Source organism: Chiloscyllium plagiosum, chromosome 13 (genome assembly GCF_004010195.1).
Source record: "Chiloscyllium plagiosum isolate BGI_BamShark_2017 chromosome 13, ASM401019v2, whole genome shotgun sequence".
Lineage (NCBI taxonomy): Eukaryota > Metazoa > Chordata > Chondrichthyes > Orectolobiformes > Hemiscylliidae > Chiloscyllium > Chiloscyllium plagiosum.
Genome location: NC_057722.1, coordinates 54,848,065 through 54,857,105, shown reverse-complemented (window position 1 = coordinate 54,857,105; position 9,041 = coordinate 54,848,065).

Sequence of the window (9,041 nt, the reverse complement as noted above, 5' to 3'; positions counted from 1 at the left end):
CAGCCCCACCCCCTCCCATTTATCTCTCCACCCCGGAGGCTCCCTACCTTCATTCCTGATGAAGGGCTTTGCCTGAAACGTTGATTTTCCTGCCCCTCAGATATTACCTGACCTGCTGTGCTTTTCCTGCACCACTCTAATCTAGACTCTGATCTTAGCATCTGCAGTCCTCACTTTTGCCTAGTTTCTCTGACTCAGTTTGTAAAGTAATTCAACACACTATTGTGCTAAATGTGGGCAGAGTAAAGCAAGGGCACAATATTGTACCATGTGTGACATGAACTCTGCACCTTCTTTGAGTCATGATTCAGATGCTATCTCACTGTCTCCTTGACATCACACTCTGCTCCCTTAGGAATAAATTCATTATGACTTTGTATCAATAATATATATGCAAGCCACTTCAAACTTATTGAATTCTTTTTGGTCTATAATTAGTTGCTTCTGTGTAAGTTAACAGTCCAATTTTTTATTTTGAAAGAGTCTTTGGCCTATTAGAAGGTCATGAGGTACTAAGGAGAAGGAATTCTTACTTTTAATTGCAAAAGCTCTTTTCCAATGGATATTCTCCATTGTGTTTCTGCAGTTGCTTTTATTTTTAATACACCAGGAAGTTTCTGTCTTTCTATTATTTTTCCTTCCTTTCTCCACTGGCATTCTCAATAAACTAAAGGAAGAACTGACATTTTTATAGCACACCTCATGACCTCTGGTAATCCCAAATTGCTTCATTACTAATTAGGCATTTTTGAAATGTAATTTAATATAAATGATTCTGGGGCTCTTGTGATGCAGGGATAGTGTACCTACCTATGAGCCAGGAGGCGTGGGCTCAAGTCTCAGATGTTCAGATGTTCCAGAGGTGTGTAACAACACCCCGAAGTAAGTTGTTTAGTAAATAACTATGAGTGATTCTGTCTAGCCTAACATTGTCCAACATGTAACCTAGAGACCAAGGGTTTCCATCCAGTTGCCAATAGCTTACCAACTTGTGCCCAACATAAGCTGCCCATTAGGGAATTGAAAGTGAAACATTCCATAAGGAGCTACTAATGAGACTAACAACAGCAAGCAGGGGTCAGAAACAGCCTGCAACTGGAAAAGCAGCAAGCCATGGAAAGGTACACAATAGCACTTGATCAGTTTTCAGAGGAGCAGTGAGTCAGCAGGGAAGTGAGGTAGGGAGCCTCCGGGGTGGAGAGATAAATGGGAGGGGGGTGAGTCTGGGGAGAAAGTAGCCAAGAGTACAATAGGTGGATGGAGGAGGGGATGAATGTGATAGGTCAGAGAGGATGGTGGAGTGGATAGGTGGAAAGGAAGATTGGAAGGTAGGACAGGTCATGATGATGGTGCTGAGCTGGAAGGTTGGAACTGGGGTAAGGTGAGGGGAGGGGAAATGAGGAAAAGAGCCTTCTACGCTGACAGGAAGTGGGCAGGAAAGGTTGCTGGATGAGAGGCTTGTGTAGCAAGGTGAGGGAAAGGGGAGACACTACCAACCACACCACTTGAAGGTTTACCCTTCTGATTGGCTATGTTTGCCTGACTTCAAAAACTTAATGGGCAAAGACCCAACCAGTTTAAGTTCTTCATCACAGGAAAGAATCAAATGAATCTTCAGTGAGTTACTTGTAGCGATTGTGTTCTTTTTTGAATGAGAAAATCAAAAATTGTACACCGTCCTCAAGATGTGGTCTCACCAAGGCTCTGTACAGCTGTAGTAACATTACTCTACTCTTACATTCCTGTACCCTTGCAATAGTCACCACCTTTCTTTCCTAATCCCTGTACCGTTGAGTTTTGCAATCTCTTCATTAAAATAACAACTATTTGTCTATATGTTGCCAAAGTAGACAACTCAAAGTAGACAAGCAGGAGGCTGGAAGAGCACAGCAATCCATGCAGCATCAGGAGGTGAAGAAGTCGATGTTTCAGGTGTAAGCCTTCTTCAGGAGCTAGACTAACTTCACATTTTACCACATCATACTTCATCCATCAAATTTTTGGCTCTCTCATTTAAGCTATGCATATGCTTCTTTGCAAATAGTTTAAATTCTTGCACTGATCATTGTGGCTCTCCACTACTTACAGCTTACCAACCCAAGAAACAACCCATTTATCATTATTCTCTGCTTCCTTTTGGCTAATCAATCCTTTCCTCATGCCAATGTTACCCTATGCAGAATGAACTATTTTATGCAGTAATGTTTAATGTGGCACCCTACCAAATGCATTTTAGAAATTCAAGTACATATGTTGGTTTCTCTTTATCAAAAAATTCTGATGTCAGATGTGGAGGTGCCGTTATTGGACTGATGTGGATAAGGTCAGAAGTTACACTGCACCAAGTTGTCGTCCAACAGGTTTATTTGAAATCACAAGCTTTCGGAGTGTAGCCCCTTCATCAGGTGAAGAGAAGGAAAACATACAGGCACAGAATTTATAGGCAGAGAGATCAATGAGCAGAGAGATCAAAAGATGTTTAAAATGGTGAGTGAAATGTCGAATTAAAAGTGTGATCAAAAGTGTCAGACAATATGAATAATGTGTCAACAGCTGAATAACAAGCATAGGGATGACCTATAATCCAATTTATTGAGGAAAAGAGATAATTACAAAAAATTAAAAATAAGGTGGTGCTGGAAACAAACCAAATGAACTGGAATAACATGATAGGTATAAGAGTCATATGCTGAGGGTCTAACGAAAGTAATAAATAATCCAAAACTGTACAAACTAATTAAGGTAGAGAGATCATAACAAGTTATCAAGGTAATGGTGTTGAAACAGGACAGTAAGAAAGATTTTACAACAGTATAGTGGGTTACATGTAGCACGACATGAACCCAATATCACAGTTCAGGTCATTTCCATGGGTACGAAACCGAGCCATCCGTTTCTGTTCTGTGATTCTGCGTTGTTGTGTATCTCAAATACTGGACTACAACCTGGTGTCATGTGACTTCTGATAAACCAGATAATTACTATTTCTCTTTCACAAAACCTTGTTGACTCTGTTTGATCGAATTATGATATTTGTAATTAGTCTGTTACAACATCCTTAATAATAAATTCTTGCAATTTTCCTGTGACAGTTGTCAGGCAAACTGGCCTGTAATTTCCCACTTCCAGTCAGTCTGCTTTCTTGAATAATTGTGTTAGGTTAGTTATTTTCTAATTAACTGGGACACTTCCAGAATCTAAAATAAAATTTAAAAGGTGATAATTAATACCTCTACTATCTCTGCAGCCACTTCATTTAAAAGCTTAAAATACATGCCATCTGTTTCTGTACACTTAATTGTACTTTAGATTGAATAGTTTCCCAGAACTTTCTCCGTAGTTATGGTGACTGACTTAAATTCCATGCCCCCCTTCTTTCCCTGCACTCCCTTCAACCATCGAGGCTCAGTTGCAGCAGTGTATACTATCTACAGGATGCATTACAGAAATTTATCGAAGACAAACTACAACAACTTCCATCTAGAAAGACAAGGGTGGCAGACACATCGGAACATGACCACCATCTTAAAGTTCCCCTCCAAGCTGCTCACCATCCTGACTTGGAAATTTATCACCATTCTTTCACTGTCACTGGCTCAGAATCTTGGAATTCCCTCCCTAAGGACACTGTGGGTCAACCAACAGTGCATAGTCTACAGTTGTTCAAGAAGACAGCTCACTACCACCTTCTCAAGGGCAATTAGGTACGGGCAATAAGTGCTGGCCAGCCAGTGGCATCAATGTCCCATGAATGAATAAAAAAAAGGTTTGTGTAGTGGCTTGTGTCATGGGGCACTTAATTGGGTAAGATTGTGGCAGGCTACCCCAAATACACTTAATTTAGGCACCCAGCTGCCTGACCTGCTGCGCCCAGCACCAGGAAGGGATGAGGCCCACTGAAAACCAACCCTGGTTGCCCTATACTGCTTCCCTTATTACTGTCACCCCAAAAAACCCTTCCTGCCATTGCTTACCTCTGGTCTGAGTTAGTCCTGGGGCAAGCAGGTGGCACGGTGGTTCAGTGGTTAGCACTGCTGCCTCACAGCACCAGGGTCCCAGGTTCGATTCTAGCCTCGGGTGACTGTGTGTGTGGAGTTTGCACATTCGCCCCGTGTCTGCGAGGGTTTCCTCCAGGTGCTCCAGTTTCCTCCCACAATCCACAGATGTACAGGTCAGGTGAATTGGCCATGCTAAATTGGCCATTGTGTTAGGTGCATTAGTCAGAAGGAAATGGGTCTGGGTGGGTTACTCTTTGGAGGGTCGGAGTGGACTTGTTGGGCCATAGGGCCTGTTTCCACACTGTAGGGAGTCTAAGCGATGGGAGCTGAAAAAGTGTTGCTGGAAAAGCGCAGCAGGTCAGGCAGCATCCAGGGAACAGGAGAATCGACGTTTCGGGCATAAGCCCTTCTTCAGGAAACGTCGATTCTCCTGTTCCCTGGATGCTGCCTGACCTGCTGCGCTTTTCCAGCAACACTTTTTCAGCTCCGATCTCCAGCATCTGCAGACCTCACTTTCTCCCCAATCTAAGCGATGGGCCCTACTCTCCATGAGTAGAATGTTCCTTCCCCATATGCTGTCCTGTCAACTGCCTGATTAGCACGTAATACAATTGGGCGATGTTCCCCATCGCCTTTAAAACCTCTCCCCCCAACTTCTGGCTTTGTCTTTTTTTAAATTTAACCACCATAGTGACAGATTGATCTGAAATGCTCTGCTTGTGAGTGTGGTAGGTCAGATTCAATCACAACTTTGAAAAGACAAACTGGACAAGCACCTGAGGAAAGAAAATCTGCAGGAAAGGTTCAGAAAGTGCAGCAATCTGAAATTGTTGATTCCATATCAGCATAAGAACTTCTCCACTCTTATACATGAATGAATTAAGAGGGTGAATGCAGACTTGGGTTTAACATGGTGTAATCTCTGACAATGCAGCACTCCTTCAAAGCTGCATTGAAATACCAATCAAGATAGTGAGTTTAAGTCTTTGGAGTGGATCTTGAATTCATGATCTTCCAGAGCTGAAAATGTGTTGCTGGAAAAGCGCAGCAGGTCAGGCAGCATCCAGGGAACAGGAGAATCGACGTTTCTTCAGCTTATGCCCGAAACGTCGATTCTCCTGTTCCCTGGATGCTGCCTGACATGCTGCGCTTTTCCAGCAACACATTTTCAGCTCTGATCTCCAGCATCTGCAGATCTCACTTTCTCCTTCATGATCTTCCAACCTCACGATCCCCTGACCCAGAGATAAGAGTACTACCACCAAGCCAAAGCTAACACTCAACGGTGTAGAAGCAAGTATCTACTAAACATGAGGTACTTGATGTGGATGATGAAGATATGGAAACAATGGAGGCAACATAAATGAAGGTTTCTTGCCATAATTTCTTCCTATTGTTGACATCTTTCAGAAGTAAATTAAGCCATTTAAATAGGGCTAATACAAAGTTCTCTCTAGAGTAGTAAATGAAGAGATTTATTGGCAAATTGCTATTTATAAAAGGCCTTACATTCCTTTAGTAGCTGCAAGTTAGGTTATTCCGCGAAATTTTGAGTTTGAGTTTGATTGATTGTTGTGCCATGTACTGAGATACATGCAAAATGTTGTTTATTTTGCACTCTACGGGCAGATTGTACCATACCAAGTGCATCAGGATAGCAGAACAAAATGCAGAATACAATGTTACTGCCACAGAGAAGATGTGTAGAGGAGATCAAAATTAACACTTGAGAGGTCCATTCAAAAGCTGATAACAGCGAGGAAGAAGCTGTTCTTGAACCTGTTTGTGCATGTATTCAAACTTTTATATCTTCTGCCTAATGGAAGAGGGTCGAAGAGAGTATAACTGGGGTGGGAGGGGTCTTTGATTGTGTTGGATGCTTTCCTGAGACAGTATAGAGGGAGTCAATGGATGGAAGGCTAGTTTCCTGATGGACTAGGCTGTGTTCATGACTCTCTGTAATTATTTGTGGTCTTCAGACCAGCAGTTGCCAAACCATGTAGTGATGCATCCAGATGGGATGCTTTCTATGGTGTTTCTCTAAACATTGGTGAGAATTGCTGTGGACATGCTGAATTTCCTTAGAGTCCTGGGGAAGTTGAGGCATTGTTGTGCTTTCTTGACCATTGTGTCAATGTGGATGGACCACTCCATGGAACATTGCGTTCTCAAATGTCTCCATCTCAACACAACCCCAGTGGTGTCATTAGCAAACTTGTAATAGAAGTTGGGGCTGAATCTGGCCACACAATCATGAGTATATAAGGAGTACAGTAAGTGGCTGAGTACATGGCCTTGTGGGACACCAGTGTTGAGGACTATTGTGGACGAGATGTCCTTACTGATTGTAGTCTATTGGTCAAGAAGCCAAGGATCCAGTTACAGTTGATGGAGCCAATTCCCATGTCTGAGTTTGGGGATGAATTTGTTTGGAATTATGGTGTTGAAGGCAGAGCTATTGAGAAATACCTATAGTCTCACTGAACCCCAGCTGAGCAATATCTTCCATAACTCAGGCTGCCGTCGATTGTCCTGAATTTACCCTTTAATTTCAAAGAACCAATCAATGGGTTGGATTTTCTCCAATTGGCAGGACACCATTTGTATTGAATGTCCAAATGAAATCTTTTACAAACCAATAGATTTCAGCTCTGGTGTCCTTAATTCAGGACGGAGGGCTGGTTCACAAAGATAACATGCTCCCCATTGTCTTTGGAGAAGGGGTGACATAAAGTTGTCCTGTAGGCTTTGGAGACCTACAGCTAACAAAGAAGGCCAATATTTGCCACAAAGACAGACTGACCACTACTTCAGATCCTCGGGAGTGTTAACAGCAATGATGGCTCCCAAATGGTCAGGTCCATTTGCTTCCATTTTACTGACTGAAAGGAAAGCAAGATTGTTCAGTGCTGAAAAAACAAGTCTCATAAGACAGAAGCTCTGGTCACCAGTACCCACAACAGCCTGTCACAAGGAGTTCTGCTAATGTTGAATGTCAGCTGTTCCAGAAGGATAATGCATGTCAACGTTACATGAAACACACACTCGTAATGGAAAAAGCAATGGACATGTTAGGTGCCTCTACATTTCAAAACCTGAGGTAACTTATCTCAACAAAGTGCTGCCTCAGAGGAGTCAGCTCCTGACATTGTTGCTGGCAAAAGGGAAGATGGGCCATATCTGAAATTCCCACACGTGTGATTTTGAAGGTGTCTTCAAGAAGCAGGTTCATTGACACTTTCTAGAAAGACAATGGCTATTGTAGCTCCCTGCAGCCCATTGAATGTGGCCAGTGTCATTCTACACGGAATGAACCAAACCAGTCTTCGAAGCCCTAAGTATAGGGGCATTCATACAGATCCTCAATACATCAATGGCAACACTGTTAGCCACCACTCCAGAAGCCACCAATGCTGTGAGAAACTGTTCCTGCTGTCTTGACACAGTGATAATTTTATGGACTGTCGCTGCCTCCTTCCATTCTGCAGATAACATGAAACTTCCAGCAATATGTTCAAGGTGTTATGGAATTCTATATGCCCGTAATTGGAGGGCAACTATCTCAATGTTTCCAAATCATTTTTTAAACTAAACCCCTAAGGCCTAAGTTTTCACGTATGAGGGATGATGGGAGTAAGACAAATGCTAATGAGTCTGAGGAACATATGACAGACACTGACAAGAGGGAAGAAAATAGGCTGATGGTGACAATTTAGATGTGGCAGCAAAGAAACTAATGGATGGTGATGAAATTAGATTGGGAGAAACTGAGGACTGCTGATGTTGGAGGTCAGAGTTGAGAGTGTGGTGCTGGAAAAGCTCAACTGGTTAGGTAGCTTCTGAGGAGCAGGAAAATCCATGTTTCAGGAATAAACCCTTCAAAAGGATATGAAATTAGATGGGGTAATTTTACAGCAACTGAGAGGGGTAGGAAAATCATTGAGGAAGATGGAAGCAATTCTGAGGGAGTTGGGAATGACACTGAAAGTTTGTTCAAGTATGGAGGGAGTTTGGAATGACAAAGAGGTCATAAGTTTGACAATGATGTGAAGGATGGTGTTAGCTCTGGTGGAGACAGAATAGACATTGACATTCTTCCACATGTCAATATCACAGGAACAAGATTCCTCACAAATTAAAGGTGAAAGCTCATTGACATTTGAGTTAAAGACCATTTCATACTAAATCCAAAAGCAGTACTGATGTCAATTCTTAATAGCACCGGAGAATTAATTCTATCAAACCTGAAGTTTACATTGATTGGAACCGTCAATGATAAGAGGGAAGTAGCTCCCTGTGGTGTTTCTGAAATCAACAAAGCAATTTCAAAGATAAGTAATTCCATGGATCCAAAGGTTGATTCAATGTAAATTGACAACGAAAGCAGAACACTGTGTTACGCCAAACCTGGAATTATTTTAACTTGCCAGTAAGTCTGGAGAAGTGTCTGATGATCTTAAATTGAATATTTCACTTCGTTTGCAGCATTATGCAGGTATTTGTTTTTTTTTCACGTTCATGGGACATGTAAAGATTATTGCTCATTCTCAAATTGCACTTGAGAGGGTGATGGTGAGCTGCCTTCTTGAACCGCTGCACTTTGGCAGTTTTTCTTCACTGAAGATACACCTGCAGAGGTATTAGAGAGGGATTTGCTGAATTTTAACCAAGAACAGTGGCCACAGTTCCAAGTTTGAATGGTGCGTGGCTTGGTGGGGAACTTGCAGGTGGTAGTGCTCCAATGCATCGACTGTCCTTGTCCTCCTCGATGCTATAGGCCACAGTTGTGGAGGATGCTTTCAGAGAATCCATCTCAATATATCTTGTTGCTGATGCACACTCTTGCCACTGAAGGAATTAATATTTAAAGTGATGGATGGAGTGTCAATTAAACCAGCTGCATTGTCCTGGGGGTGTTAAGCGTCTTGCACTTGGTTAAAATAGCATTTCATCTAAGCACATTTTAAAGCATTTCATTGTATTCCTGTATAATATTCCTTGTAGATGGTGGACAGTTTTTGTGGAGTAAGAAGGAGAGTTACT